We start from the raw sequence: 17129 nt of genomic DNA, 5'->3' as shown, positions 1-17129 counted from the left end.
CAGAGAAAGCCGTAATTAAAAAAGACACATGCACCCGAATGTTCATTGCAGCACTATTTACAATAGCCAGGTCATGGAAGCAACCTAAATGCCCATCAACAGACGAATAGATAAAGAAGATGTGGCACATATATACAATGGAATATTACTCAGCCATAAAAAGGAACGAAATTGAGTCATTTGTTGAGACGTGGATGGATCTAGAGACTGTCATACAGAGTGAAGTAAGTCAGAAAGAGAAAAACAAATATCGTATATTAACGCATGTATGTGGAACCTAGAAAAATGGTACAGATGAGCCGGTTTGCAGGGCAGAAGTTGAGACACAGATGTAGAGAACAGACATATGGCCACCAAGGGGGGAATACTGAGGTGGGGTGGGGATGGTGGTGTGCTGAATTGGGCGATTGGGATTGACATGTATACACTGATGTGTATAAAATTGATGACTAATAAGAACCTGCAGTATAAAAAAACAAACAAACAAAACAACTAATACTAAAGTTTCATTGGGTTATTTGTATGGAAATATGTTAATAAAAATGTTTCAGACATTACATGAAATTTCTAAAAATCTTACATGTTCTGGTATAATGTTATAAGTCATAATCCTAGTTATTACTTTAAAATGTATATCTCAGAAATAACTAATTTTCTTGTCAACTGCATTATTATGAACTTTCATCAAATCAAAAAAAAAAAAAAAAACAAAACTGTGCCAGGACTTTAGAATTAGGGCTGGTTAAACTTTAAAGAAAAGCATTACATAATATTACATGGTTTTCTATTAATAGTGACAGTTTTAGGTTTGTTAAAAAGAGAAATAAAGCAGATTAATAAAAAATCTAAGACTATTATTGGATGCTTTGACACTTAGTTTTTTGGAGGAATTGCTTTTTCCTTTCCTGTGTTAGGTAACTGTATCATTTTTATTTTTGCAAGAATATTTGTAAGGTGGGCTTGAGTTAGCCCACAGTTAGCATTGCTGTAAGCTTCAGCACAGCTCTAATTTATAAGGCACTTGCCAAGCTTCATGTCTATGGCCTGGATCTGTCATAAAATAAGTGCATGACAAAATCTGACTACTTCTGACACATCCAGCGTACATTTTAAGCAAACAACCTTACTCAGTTTGCTCTGAATAGGGACCAAACCATCCTTAAATAATATGACAGGACATTTGCATTGTAAAGGGAAGGACTGGGCAGAAAGACCTGGCTCCTGATCCAGGTGTATTTGAGATATGTCTTAGAAGATTCTCTATACAAAAGTCCCTTGCTTAAGACCTTTCATAAATACATACTTCATTGCCCTCTATATGCCATGCCCAGTGTGAAATTCAGCCTAGAATTCTGCACTACTTAGCAAATATTATTGTAGTATGAAGTTCCTGAAATACTAAAAATAAGAACTTTTGCTCTTAGAGTAAAAAAAGATGATTAATATTTTATGAATTTACACATACTTAGTCGTAGTTACTTTACATACACTTTTAGAAAATGCATTCTGCCTCTTTCTACTAGACAGTAAGCCTTTTGAGGAAAAGGATCAATTCTTATTTGTTTTATAATTCTAGCACCCAGCGGTGTCTGGTAAATGCTTCAGTGGTTTTTAATAAATAAATAATACACGAAGAATAGCCTGAATCCTTTTGGTATTAAGACCTGTGGCTGTCTTCACCACGAGATGAGAGTCCTGAGATAATTTTATTTTTATGCTTTACGTGAAGGTTTTATAATAACTTCTGTTTGGAACCCTGATCAAAGACAATTATAATCCATTCTTACAAACTCATTCTTTTACACTTACTGAATCTCCTTCTCCACTTCTCATTCATCCCAAGCCCTCTTAAAGTGCCTCAGGCACTTCTGTTCCTAGGGAACAGTGTTCCCTTCATTTTTCAGTCTCATCGCAGAACAGACCGCTGCTTCTTGCTATAAATAAAATATGCTGGTTCCCAGAATACATGACCCCTTCAGCCATATCAAGTTGAAGATCCATGCACCACTAACAGCCATGTACTATAGAAATGCCAGGTAAGGTGGTATTCTCCCAGCTCACATTTTATATTTCCAGTTGATCACTCATCCATCTTCACCATCATGTAATGAACCCTTATGCTAATTACCTATGGCACATTCTATTGGTTAACATCTTTGATTATCTTCTATTGTTATCACATCACGTACACCTGCCTCTCATCCTTTCTCCCTTCCGAGGCCTGATATCCTCTCTCACTTCAATGTCACTTTGTATGTCCCATCAAAGTTCTTTGACCTCCTCAAATACAATGAATTCTACCTCGACTTCACTTCAAGTAACCACACCATGGACACACTGTAAATATATGACCTCCAAAAGCATTGAGATCAATCTTGTATCTTTAACTTTATGTATTTATTTTGTCCACCAGATCTGCTAGTTCATCAAGGTTTCTAATCATTTTACTCCATTTTCTAACAATTTATCAGCCCCTTTCTTATCACTTCCCTACTCAAAATTGTCCAATAGGTTCCTATTATATCTAAAATAAAAATCCAGCTTCTTACATTGACCTACAAGGTCCAGCATGATCTGTTCACTGCCTAACTTTGTGATTTCATTCCCCTCCGTTCACTACCTTGTTCTTCATACTCTAGACTCATTGGTTGTGTTTCTAACCCTCCAGGATAGAAAATTCACTCCTATCTCAGAACCTTTTGTAATTTTTTTTCACCAAGCTGAGTGATACTCCAGTTAGATTTTAACATGACTCCTTTTATCACTCGTCTCAACTTAAATGCTGCCTCATCCGACTCCTCTAAATAAAGCAGGCTTCCCCTTCCAAACATCACTGTCTCTGCTTGTCCTCTACCATATTACTCTAATTTCTTTGTAGAGTTAATATCTGAAATATATATTAACTCACTGTGCTTAATATCATTCTCTTACCACCTCAGAACAAAGACCTTTTCTGTCTTATACATTGCTATATACTCAGTGCTTTGAAGACCCTCAGTAAAGTTTTGTTGATCAATTGACAGACATATACACCACAAGTTAGACTCCTAGAAGAATGGCAATCTTGTATTTTCCAGGACCCTCTGATGTCTTTGGCACAAGTGGATGATGACAAATATTGGTTGGAAGAATAAATCTTCAGACAAAGGAATGCAAATGGAAAGTAAACATATAAAATTTAGACAATTCAATATGGATGTAAAAACCATTGAATTACCATTATTGTATGTTAAAATGGCAAAATTAAAACAAAAATATCCTGTACTGATCCAAAGTTGCATAGAAAGGCCTCAAAATATCAGTCTGATGTATTCTACTTCTAGGAATTATCCTTGGCATTCAAGATTTGTGTACAAATATTCATCATAACATTACTTGGTTTAGTAAGTAATTGGAAATGACCTTTATGTCAACACCAGGAAATTGGTTGAAATATTTCTAATATGGAATAAGAGTCATTTCAAATGACAGAAGGATATACATCAAGATGTTTTCTCTTGTCCAGAGGTGAGAGAAAGATTATCCTTCATCCTGTTAAATATATTCTATTCAACAGGATCTTATTTTTAGTTCAAATAAAAATTCTACCCCTTTATACTGTGAAAGCTTTTCCTAAGTTCCTGATAGCCTGTGGTTCTGTGTTAGGAGACATTGAAAGCGATCTAGATTCTCATAACACAGAATCTAGGATAAGGGAGTTTTAAAGAATTTTTTTTTTTTGACATCATGAAACATTTAAATTCTAACAGCCAAGTCAACCTCAAAAAATATACCTATCATGGAATTTTGATAAAGCAGCAATGTTATACTCAATATACGCTATTCTAGGATAAAGATGAGTATGTAGCATAAAGATAGGAGAAGATAGCAGAACTAAATTAAGATCTATTGTCCTCACAGAAAATAACCAGCAATTCCACTGATTACCGGTCCACAGCATCCTATGCAGCTGTGTTTTTCTTCCTCCATGTTTTCTAATTGTGAGAGTCTAGTTTCTAAAGAGGTTTTTGCAGACTTAGTGAAGCATTTACTTCTAAAAAGGGAGTCTTAGCTTATGGCAGAGAAACCCTTGAGGCCTTGGTGTGCAAGTATCTGAAGAAAACACCTTTCCTCCCAACTAAACCCTCAGGGATCTGGCAGAATATACTTCTTAAACTATGGATCTAAGGATCCATTAGTTTGTATAAGAAATATGTTTAACTGCTCACCTTAGGTGAACTAAGGTAAACTAAGGCCTGTGGGCCAGATCCATCTGGTTCACCACTTGCTTTTGTAAATAAGGTTTTATTATAACATTGCTACACCTATTCATCTATGTAATTTCTTCAGTTAGCTATGGCTGAATTCAGTAGTTGCAACAGAGACATATGGCCCACAGAGCCTAAAATATTTACCATCTGGCCCCTGTAAAGAAAAAAGTTCATACACCTCTAACCTAGAGCATCTTTTCATCTATACTTCACATTAACTTTAAAAAAGTATTGCTTAAGATTTTTTCCATGGTGTATTATTGTCATTAATACCTTGACACCATAATAAATTTTTATTAGAAAATTCCTCTCTTTTGTAAGTAAAAAAGAGAACAGTGAATTAAGTCTTCATAGCTCCTAACTGCAGTTTTTTTATATTTGCATTACTATTCTAATATTCTATTGAATATGGTAATCCATATTAGACACATTATCAGTGAATCCCTTACTGACATGGAATTCTGGAATTATAATTAAAGTCATGTCCTATTTGGAAACTGGATATAACTATTTTATATGGGTGTCATATAAAATTAGAAATCTATAGGCTATGTTCAATAAAATAAATACAAATATTTGATACCCCAGGTTTTTCAGTAAGGATCCATGTGAAATGTATTCATTAATTCAATTTGTGAGTAGGTCATTTAATTATTGTACTTAATCAAGAAGAGTTTTTATTCATATTTAGACATTTTTAATCACACCATGATTTTTTTCTTAGACTAGTCTCTGAAAGGAGTCTAGAAAAACATTTTCAATGTTATGAAAATAAATCTGGATAAAATGGAGAGGGAAAATTTTAGTCAGTGCTTAATGTAGAACTGAACCATTTCCCTCTAAAAATGTAGATCCAACCCCAAGCAATAATTATCTCTTAGTAATCATCTCCCCCACTAACATACACACACACACACACAGACACACACAGACACACACAACAGTTCAGCAAAGTAAATGCTGTAAGTTTCTGAAGAAGTTTGTCATAAGAAACACTGTTTTGTCCACTATATTCCAGAGCTTAAGGATGGTTCTTATTCTCAGCAAACATCAGGCTGATCCATAATAGAGCTATACTAACTCGAAGAATGCAAGATTAAAGGAAGAGCTGGTGGAAATCAATCAATCCAACTTCCACCCAACACTGACATTGCTTCACACACTGATCTAATGAATAATCAAATAGCTTCTGTCACTTTTAGTAACAGAAAACTCAGCTACCTAACAGAAAACATATTTATTTTTTTATATGTGGCAACCAGTTAACACTGGCTGCTCATATTAAGCTGGTTCTTAATTGAAGAAATCCTGTTAAGCCAGTCGTCTTATTAAGTTCTTAGACTTAAATGTCTCAGGCATAGTATTAATACTTTGCACATATTGTCACCTTAAATTTTCACAACAATTTTATAAAACTCTTCTTTTTTTATTGATAAGCAAACCAAGACATTATACATATGAAAAAATTAGTTACCTTCTTTCTTTTTTCTCCCACAGACTCTTTTCCATCCAGACGATGTATAAAAACATCTCTGACTATTTTTTTCTTCTCCAAATTCTAGTCATCTTTAAGACTCAGAGTTCAAGCCTCTGGAGTCTTCAAAAATCATGTTATGCTACATTAATTCTTCCTTTTTTTGAACTCCTAGGGACCTATAGTTTGTACTAAATAGTTCAGCACCAAATCACAAACTATCCTATATTTTCTAGCTGCTTCATTTATATCAGTCTAGTTTCTCCAAGAACATAACAGACATTTTACTTACCTAATCTTACTTACTTCATTCTACCATTGTCTTCAAAGCATTTTGCAATTTAAAGGAGCAATTGGCTGAATTTTAAGAGCATATATTCCAAATGGTTTTAGCTACAAATTGGAGAGCTGCCTGCAATTCAATCTCTCTTCGTTACAATACAACTTTATTTTTCCTTTTTGTTTTCAATCAAATATTTGGACTTCCTCTTGCTTTTCAGGGATCAGTTACAGGGACATGCCACATTTTTTTTTCTCAGTGCTAAGGAGACATTATAATGGTTGAGTTTTGTTTCATATTGCCAAGGGACCTAATTGTGTGCAATATAAAAAAAAAGCACTTCCCTTGTACTAGTAAAGGGAGTTGGCATTTAACAATCAATCTTAGTATTATATTTGTGACACCTCATGGTCACAGAAGGTATTTCATATGTTTCTCTCGCAGTTATAATTTGTTGTTGCTTAACATCACTAACATTCAGAGAGAAGAAAATCAAAACCACAATGAGATATCTCTTCACACCTGTCATCAAAAAAAACCCCCACAAAAGATAAGTTCATTTGTGTCATATTTTAGATTCCACAAATAAGTGATATTATATGGTATTTGTCTTTCTCTGTCTGACTTACTTCACTTAGTATGATAATCTCTAGGTCCATCCATGTTGCTGAAAATGGCATTATTTCATTCTTTTTTATGGCCGAGTAGTATGCCATTGTATATATGTGCCACATCTTCTTTATCCATTCATCTGTTGATGGATACTTAGGTTGCTTCCACATCTTGGCTATTGTAAATAATGCTACTATGAACCTTGGGGTGCATGTATCTTTTTGAATTAGAGTTCCTCCAGATATATGCCCAGAGGGGAATTGTTGGATCATATGCTCACTCTATTTTTAGTTTTTTAAGGAAACTCCATACTGTTTTCCATAGTGGCTGCACAAAACAGAAACAGACTCACAGACATAGAAAACAAACTTATGGTTACCAAAGGGCAAAGGGGGTGGGGAGGGATAAATTAGGAGATTGAGATAAGCAGATACAAGCTACTATAGAAAAATAGACAACAAGGTCCTACTGTATAGCACTTGGAGCTATATTCAATATCTGTAATAAACCATAATAAAAAAGAATATGAAAAATTACATATACATACATATATATATATATATATATATATATTTATAACTGAATCACTTTGTCGTACCAACACAACATTGTAAATCAACCATACCTCAACAAAAAATTTAAAAAAATTTTTTAAATGCCCCCAAACAAAAGACAACAAATGTTGGTAAAGATGTAGAGAAACTGGAAACCTGGTACACTGTGGGAATGTAAAATGGTGCAGCCACTATGGAATACAGTATAGAGGTTCCTCAAAAAAATGAAAAATGGGCTTCCCTGGAGGCACAGTGGTTGAGAATCTGCCTGCTAATGCAGGGGACACGGGTTCGAGCCCTGGTCTGGGAAGATCCCGCGTGCCGCGGAGCAGCTGGGCCCGTGTGCCACAATTGCTGAGCCTGCGCGTCTGGAGCCTGTGCTCCGCAGCAGGAGAGGCCGCGATAGTGAGAGGCCCGCGCACCGCGATGAGGAGTGGCCCCCACTTGCCGCAGCTAGAGAAAGCCCTTGCACAGAAACGAAGACCCAACACAGCCATAAATAAATAAATAATACAGCTTTGTTCTAGAACTAGAGATTGTGAAAGCTTTTTAAAAAAAATGAAAAATAAGACTACCACATGATCCAGCAATCCCACTCCTGGGTATTTATCCAAAAGAATTGGTATCAAGATCTCAAAGAAATATCTGCACTGTCATATTTATTGCAGCATTATTCACAGTAGTTAAGATATAGAAACAAGCTAAATGTCCACTGACAGATGAATGGATAAAGAGAGTGTGGTAGATACATACAATGGAATATTTTTCAGCTTTATATTTATTTATTTACAATAGTTCCTTGTTGGTTATCTATTTTAAATATAGCAGTGTGTACATGTCAATTCCAAACTCCCAGTCTATCCCTCTCTGCTACTCCTCCTCACTGGTAACCATAAGTTCATTCTCTAAGTCTGTGAGTCTCTTTCTGTTTCATAAATAAGTTCATTCTGTATTATTTTTTTTTAGATTCCACATATAAGTGATATCATATGATATTTGTCTTTCTCTGTGTGACTTACTTCACTTAGTATGATAATCTCCAGGTCCATCCATGTTGCTGCAAATGGCATTATTTCATTCTTTTTAATGGCTGAATAATATTCCATTGCATATAAGTACCACGTCTTTATCCATTCATCTGTCAATGGACATTTAGGTTGCTTCCATGTCTTGGTTATTATAAACAGTGTTGCAATGAACATTGGGGTCATGTATCCTTTTGAACCACATTTTTCTCTGGATATATGCCCAGGAGTGGGATTGCTGGATCATATGGTAGCTCCATTTTTAGTTTTTTAAAGCAGGGGTCACCAACCCCTGGGCCGTGGACCGGTACCGGTCCACAGCCTGTTAAGAACCAGGCTGCATAGCAGGAGGTGAGCAGTGGGCGAGCGAGAGAGGCTTCATCTCCCACTTCCCATCACTCACCATCACTCACATTACCACCTGAACCATCCCTCCTCCTCCCGGTCTGTGAAAAAATTGTCTTCCATGAAACAAGTCCCTGGTGCCAAAAAGTTTGGGGACCACTGTTTTAAAGAACCTCCATACTGTTCTCCATAGTGGTTGTGTCAATTTACATTCCCACCAACAGTGCAAGAGTGTTCCCTTTTCTCCACACCCTCTACAGCATTTATTGTTTGTAGATTTTTTGATGATGGCCATTCTGACTGGTGTGAGGTGATAGCTCATTGTAGTTTTGATTTGCATTTCTCTAATAATTAGTGATGTTGAGCATCTTTTCATGTGCCTCTTGGCCTTCTGTATGTCTTCTTTGGGGAAATGTCTATTTAGGTTTTCTGCCCATTTTTTTGATTGGGTTGTTTGTTTTTTTGGATATTGAGACACATGAGCTATTTGTAGTTTTTGGAGACTAATCCCTTGTCAGTCTCATCGTTTGTGAATATTTTCTCCCATTCTGTGGGTTGTCTTTTCATTTTGTTTGTGGCTTCCTTTGCTGCGCAAAAGCTTTTGAGTTTAATTATGTTCCATTTGTTTATTTTTGTTTTTATTTCCATTACTCTGGGAGAAGGATCAAAAAAGATATTGCTGCTATTTATGTCAAAGAGGGTTCTGCCTATGTTTTCCTCTAAGAGTTTTGTAGTATCTGGTCTTACATTTAGGTCTTTAATCCATTTTGAGTTTCATTTTTGTGTATGGTGTTAGAATATTCTAGTTTCATTTCTTTTACATGTAGCTATCCAGTTTTCCCAGCACCATTTATTGAAGAGACTGTCTTTTCTCTGTTGTATAGTCTTGCCTCCTTGGTCATGGATTAAGTGACCATAGGTGAGGGGGTTTATTTCTGGGCTTTCTATCTTGTTCCATTGATCTATATTTCTGCTTTTGTGACAGCACCATACTGTTTTGATGACTGTAGCTTTGTAGTATAATCTGAAGCCAGGGAGCCTGATTTCTCCAGCTCAGTTTTTCTTTCTCAACATTGCTTTGGTTATTTGAGATCTATTGTGTCTCCATATAAATTTTAAGTTTTTTAATCTAGTTATGTGAAAAATGCCATTGGTAATTTGATAGGGATTGTGTTGAATCTGTAGATTGCCTTGGGTGGTATAGTCACTTTAACAATATTGATTCTTCCAATCCAAGTACATGGTATATCTTTCCATCTGTTTGTGTAGTCTTTGATTTCTTTCATCAGCGTCTTATAGTTTTCAGAGTACAGGTCTTTTGTCTCTTTGGGTAGGTTTATTCCTAGGTATTTTATTCTTTTTGATGTGGTGGTAAATGGGATTGTTTCTTTAATTTCTATTTCTGGCCTTTTGTTGTTAGTGTATAGAAATGCAACAGATTTCTGTGTATTAACTTTGTATCCTGCAACTTTACCAAATTCATTGATTAGCTCTAGTAGTTTTCTGGTAGCATCTTTAGGATTTTCTATGTATAATATCATGCCATCTGCAAATAGTGACAGTTTTACTTCTTCTTTTCCAATTTAGATTCCTTTTATTTCTTTTTCTTCTCTGATTGCCATGGCTAGGACTTCCATAACTATGTTGAATAAAAGTGGAGAGAGTTGACATCCTTGTCTTGTTCCTAAGCTTAGAGGAAATGCTTTCAGCATTTCACCATAGAGTATGATGTTAGCTGTAGGTTTGTCATATATGACCTTTATTATGTTGAGGTATGTTCCCTCTATGCCCACTTTCTGGAGACTTTTTTTTTTTATCACAAATAGGTGTTGAATTTTGTCAAAAGCTTTTTCTGCATCTATTGAGATGATCATATGGTTTTTATTCTTTGATTTGTTAATGTGGTGTACACACTGATTGATTTGCCAATATTGAAAATTCCTTGCACCCCTGGGATAAATCCCACTTTATCATGGTGTATGATTCTTTTAATGTATTGTTGGATTCAGATTGCTAGTATTTTTGTTGAGGATTTTTGTGTCTATGTTCATCAGTGATATTGGCCTGTAATTTTCTGTTTTTGGTGATATCATTGTCTGGTTTTGGTATCAGGGTGATGGTGACCTCATAGAATGAGTTTGGGAGTATTCCTTCCTCTGCAATTTCTTGGAATAGTTTGAGAAGAATAAGTGTTAACTCTTCTCTAAGTGTTTGATAGAATTCACCTGTGAAGCCATCTGGTCCTGGACTTTTGTTTGTTGGAAGTTTTTTTTTATCACAGTTTCAATTTCAATGCTTGTTATTGGTCTGTTCATATTTTCTATTTCTCCCTGGTTCACTCTTGGGAGAGTGTACCTTTCTAAGAATTTGTCCATTTCTTCCAGGTTGTCCATTTTATTGGCATGTAGTTGCTTGTAGTAGTCTCTGATGATCCTTTGTATTTCTGTGATGTCTGTTGTAACTTCTCCTTTTTCATTTCTAATTTTATTGATTTGAGCCCTCTTCCTTTTTTTCTTGATGAGTCTCAATAACGATTTATCAATTTTGTTTATCTTTTCAAAGAACCAGCAAAGAGGAAATCAAAAAATACCTGGAGACAAATGCAAGTGAAAGTACAATGATCCAAAATCTATGGGATGCAGCAAAAGCATTTCTAAGAGGTAAGTCTTAGAAAGTCAATACAGTCTTACTCAGGAAACAAGAAAAATCACAAATAAGTGACTTAACCTTACACTTAAAGCAACTAAAGAAAGAAGAACAAACAAAACCCAAAGTTAGCAGAAGGAAAGAAATTGTAAATATCAGAGCAGAAATAAATGACATAGAGACTAAGAAAACAATAGAAAAAATCAATGAAAATATTCTTCAGCTTTAAAAAAGAAGGAAATTCTACCATCTGCGACAACACGGATGGACTTGGAAGACGTTATGCTAAAGTGAAATAACAGTCATAGAAAGGTAATACTTCATGATTTCACTTATATGAAGTAGATAAAATAATCAAGCTCATAGAAATAGAGAGTAGACAGGTGGTTGCCAGGGGGTTGATGTAGGGGGCAGTAGGGACTTGTTGTTCAGTGGGTCTGAAATCACAGTTATACAAGATGAATAAGTTCTAAAGATTTGCTATAAAACCGTGCCTATAATTAACACGATGTTGTGCATTCTAAAACTCAAAGAGGGTAGACATCATATTAGGTGTTCTTAAAAAAGAAAAGAACTGTGCATAAGCCAACACAATGTATTAGACCCAAATAATTATTAGTATTTGAGTATTTTCAGAAGTTCCTTCTCTCTTGCCCCTATTAAATGACGGTAGATTTGCTGGGTTCTCAATGTCCTCAAATAAACCCATCCATTACTACTCCATACTCCCTAGAAATGGAGCATGAAGGATTCTATTTCTGTTATGATACTGGCATTGACAGAATAAAATTTTACTTTCCCTTTTTCTCCATCCTCAAATCACACTTATGATACCCAAACTACACACATTAACCACAATTAACTCTAATTTAGGGAAGGTAAAGTTGACAATTTACAATCTAGTTTATTCCAGGAACTGTGTTAGGCAATTTACTTGTTTTATCTCATTTAATTGTCAAAACATCCCAGTCATATATATTTATTACAGATGACAAAAATGGATCAGGGAAGGAGATGTGAATGGCTTAGTAGATTTGTTACAAAGATACTAAGTCAGTAATGAGTAGAACCATCAATATGTACACTATTTCATTCCCTTGTCATATTAGTACAGTGAGTAGTACATAGTAGGTCCTTAATTTTAAAAAGAAGTGTAGGGTTTCCCTGGTGGTGCAGTGGTTGAGAGTCTGCCTGCCAGTGCAGGGGACACGGGTTCGAGCCCTGGTCTGGGAGGATCCCACATGCCATGGAGCAACTAAGTCCATGTGCCACAACTACTGAGCCTGCGCTCTAGAGCCTGCGAGCCACAACTACTGAACCCGAGTGCCACAACTACTGAAGCCCATGCACCTAGAGCCCGTGCTCCACAACAAGAGAAGCCACTGCAATGAGAAGCCCACGCACCGCAACGAAGAGTAGCCCCTACTGTCTGCAACTAGAGAAAAGCCTGCACGCAGCAATGAAGACCCAACGCAGCCAAAAATAAAATAAATAATAAAAATAAATTAAAAAAAAAAAAGAAGTCCAATTACCTGGGACCTCCATTTTGGTGAGGAATTCCAAAATGGTCATGTGGAGAGGATATACAAAAAGAAAGCAATACTGGTTATTTGCCAGTTGTTCTGCCACCCTAGTCCAGATACCAGTAATGAGTGTGAGGTAGTCATCCTGGACTTCCCAGACCCAGAACATGCCACGTGGGAAAGAACTGAAGTCCAAGACATGTGGCTGTCTCAGCCATATCCTGACATTTGTGCTACCCAGATGAAACCTAGATATCATGGTACAGAGACAGGCCATCCTGACTGTACACTGCCCAAATTCTTGATCTCCAGAATTGGGAGCCAGAACATAGATTTCAAGGGATAGGCTTGGGCAAGACTGACTGTGTCCCTCTACCTTCACAGACATAGGGACATTGTCAGTGTAAAACCGGAAAAATGGAAAAGAAAGACTATCCTATTCCCTTTCTTCTCTCTTTAGAGAAGGGAGGGAAAGGCTGAAAGTTGAGGGAGTAATATATGCATTTTTTAACTTGTGACAGCCATTATCCAGATGTGTTTGGCTTGTGTTGGATTATGAGTCTTCCCTTCTTAGATGAGAATTTCTATCTGTATACTTAATAAACACCCCAGCAGAGTCTGTCCACAATAGCTAACCATTTTCTAGTCTCTTTTCAAACATCTCCTTCTTCAGTGTCATGGTTGTGCCTGTGTGACCCATAGCAGCAACCTCAGTTTCTGGTGCCATTTGTCTCTAGCATTTCAGGATAAAGCAATTTGTGGAGGCTAAACAAAGCATGAAAAAGGAAAATCTGTCCAGGAGTTTGGGAGGCAGCATGGTATAGGTGATTTGGAGCTAGGCAGACTTGAGTTCAAATGCCAATAATGTGACCTCTGGACAATTCTCTGATGTCACTGTTTCCATCTGCTGAGAAAGGATAAATTAAATCATGGAGATACTGTTGGGATTAGGTAAAATGGCCAATGAAAAGCACCCAGCATATAACACAGTAGTTGCTCAATGTCAATCCATTTCCCTTCTCTTACCCTTTGAGGCTAAATAAACAAGCATCAAGAGTGAGCCTGGCTCTGTCTACTTAAGTGAGAAACTCAATGACAACTTCAAAGCATCTGTGGAAAAGATGTACTCTGTGGTCACTGGACCATGGTAATTGATATTTTTATGCAGATTGGCCAGATGAACTGCAGAGCCATTTTCCGAGGTGATGTCTAGCAGTTTTGACCAGTGAGCAGGAACTCAGTATAAACATGTGGTTCTTCCATACCAATTTAAATGTCAGTGTGTGCACCAAGTTATTACCAAGAGATATGTTTCCTCTTCTTTCCTTTTACAAATAAGATTGAATACATATAATCTCCCTTAGTCTAAGTTATGTGATCTTGTCCCACATCTTTATTGTTTTAAGCTTTCTTTTTTTCTCCCTTTCCTTAAAAGGTATTTCACTAAGGTAATTTAAATGATTTGGGGATCTTAAAATACATTTCTATAGATTATAATAAAGGCTGATAACTTCTGTTAGAGTTAGACCCATTTGGCTTCAAGGGACTGACACTCACGTTACTTTAAATATTGGAAAGTTATTTCAACGATCAGTGAGGAGGCAGGGAATTTAGGAAACGTGAGGGAGATTGAAGTGAGAGGGTCGTATGGAGACTAAAACTAGACCCAAAGCTGAGACCTTCTTTCTTTTCTTCTGCCTTTGGCTCAGCAATTACTTTTTCCGACACTGCTTCTCTTTTGCCTCACCCTCAACTTGGTATCTACACAGAGATTCTACCAATATCCATTGTGTATTTTCTTACAATCTCAGATTACTTATGTCTTCTATTCTCTCTCTTGGTCTTTCTCTCAGCAGCTTTTCAAACTGCCAACTGTTTTACTTTTTAAAGAGCAGTGACAAGATTGACCTCTCATTGTTATTGCAGAGGTCACCCTGCCAGGCCAGGGCAGAGGCCACAGTGGAGTCCAGAAAATGGCTGCACTTGGGCCACAGCTGTAGCTTAGACAAGTGGATTGGGGTGGTTTCTCTTAAAAGACCCTGTCATTGTAACGCGCACCACAATTGGCAAGTTTAACACAATTTGAGATTTTTAGGGATATTCTTATCTACTTATTAATCAGAATTTTAATTAGCTTCTCATTTGTTATGATTCTTCTAGCCATTATGTACACCAAGAAAACTTTCCTTACCCATTCATGCTAAGATTAATTTTTCCTAGGTGCTGTCACAGCACATGTCACGTGGTCTTGTAATTGCCTGGGGTCCCCTCCTTTGGGATATAAATTATTTTAGAACAGAGAGTATGTTATATTTATTACTAAACTCCTATTATATGTCTACCATATGGAAAGTAATATATACATATATTATATGAATAATATATATAATTATATAATATATATATATAACCTTGAATGTGTACAGAGGATAAAACGTATTTGATTTTTCCATATCCATGAAGTAACTATTTAGAAAACACATCGATTTGCTATGTAATTTCATATGTTTAAAAACTTCAACTCATTATCTGCCACAAAGGGTAAGAAGCAGTATTAATTAAACATTATCATTAGGGCACACATCCTTTATGATCTATACTGAATGACTTTAATATAAATGGCTGTTTTAAGTGATTATTTAAAGGTAATTGATTTTCTGCAAACCTCTCCTATATACTTTAAGATGTTCAGAACATTTTCTCTATTATTTAAAAATGTGGAGCTTTTTATTATTGGCTGGTTCTGTCATTTCTTCTAGCCAAATATTTGACAGAAAAAATGTTTCCTCAAGTTGGCATATTTTTCCCAGTTCAGAAATGTTCCAGTGACATTTTAGGCTAATTTTATTTTTACCAGTCAAAAAATTGTCCTTTTCACTGAGAAAGTTTTATTGCCAAGGAAGATTAACAGGGGGCGTCAAGAATAAGAAAACATGTCAGACTTTTGTACTTTTTCTGTCAATGGGTCATTGATTTATTCAGTCATGCACAAGGTTAGTTCATTCTTTTAGAAGCAGTAGAGTCCTAGTTTACATTTTTCATATATTTAAATGATCTAATTACTGAGAGAACAGCCAGATAATATAAAACTCAGCCTGGTGTAATGGCAAATGTGGAAGCAAAACATGACAGTTCTTTCTTTAAAACTGTCTAGGGTTCTTGATATGAATACCCAAGATGCACTGGAGCTATTTATGAAAAATCAGAAGTTTCTCCTGCTGCCAAAGGCAGATATTTGTTGCTTTACTCTACTTGGGTATTGCCATTTGTGGGAACTCTCTGCTATGGCTGTAATCTTCAACCTGATTAGAATATTCATGAAAGGGAACTCTGCTATTCGAAGTGCAGAAAATAAAGAAATAAGATCTGCCAAAAAACATAAATAACACTTTTATTTCTGTCTAAATTCTTAAGAATAATATATTTCCCTGTAGAAGCTGTTGGAAAATAATATCTTATTGACATTACGCTAAATGTTCTTGTCAGGCTGATAATCATGTCGTAGAGCCTGTTTTCCCCAAAGGGAAGGGCCTGAATTCTAATTCTTCCACAGAAGCCTAGCCAGGCTCTGACATCCCTGAGCCTGGATGGCTTGGGGGCAGGAAGAGGTAGCTAAGCCCATAGAAGAAGCCTAGACTTTACCTTCTTTAGGTGTGTCATTTTCTTGCTTTCATACTCCTTCCTCTAATATCTTTCCATCATAGTATTAATAATTATCACATCAACATACACTTTGAAAATATTTAAAAAGAACCTGTTGGGAGAATGTTCCCAGAAGGAGAGGCTGATTCCTCTTCTTCTCTCTTAGCTTTGTTGTATTTCTTCCATTAAATTCTCAGGAGCTATGACCAGGGACTTTTATGAAAATCCAATAGCCCACAGTCTGTTTCTTAAGCATGTTAAGGACATGCTAAGAATGGCTATATTGTCCCCTTATAATCCTAATCTTTGCCCTGAGGTCAGTTCTACCTTGAGTCATATTTCCAATAAATGAAGAACTCCAGGAAGCTATTCCTTGGAAAATCAAGTCTTCTAAAAATGTTAGTAGACATATTAATTGAAAGGTTAATGGAATAATAATATAGCGATAACATCTTTTATGTACATACTAAGTGCTGGCAAATACTGTTCTAAGTGCTTTCTAAGCAATAACTCATTTTTAGATGAAGAAAATAAGGTACTGAACAGTTAAATAACTTGTCTAAATAGGGACGAGAAGCTGAGTCAAGTGAGGCACTTTACTCTCGTGAAAAATGTAATAATGCCTACAAACCCAATAATCCGGGTTAATAATATTTAAAGCAATGAATTAAAAATCAAAACATAAATCCATGATAAGCAAAATATCCAAATTTAAAATAAAGACAGGTTGTGTTTGTCTTATGACCCAGTGTGATTGTACAGATTGTACAACCAGAGC

At 36.0% G+C, this 17129-nt stretch overlaps 1 long non-coding RNA gene across 1 annotated transcript in view; it reads left to right on the top strand.

Moving 5' to 3' along the window:
• LOC309609807 overlaps positions 1 to 17129 on the top strand; it is a 76088-nt gene that overhangs the window by 20733 nt on the left and 38226 nt on the right. Inside the window, exon 2 of the long non-coding RNA XR_014233592.1 lies at positions 11103 to 11200. This is a non-coding gene — a long non-coding RNA (uncharacterized lncRNA). The remainder of the gene's footprint in view (positions 1 to 11102; positions 11201 to 17129) is intronic.

Source organism: Balaenoptera borealis, assembly GCF_965194805.1.
Source record: "Balaenoptera borealis genome assembly, chromosome: 13".
Classification (NCBI taxonomy): Eukaryota; Metazoa; Chordata; class Mammalia; order Artiodactyla; family Balaenopteridae; genus Balaenoptera; species Balaenoptera borealis.
This window is presented reverse-complemented; position numbering and strand designations above follow the sequence as displayed.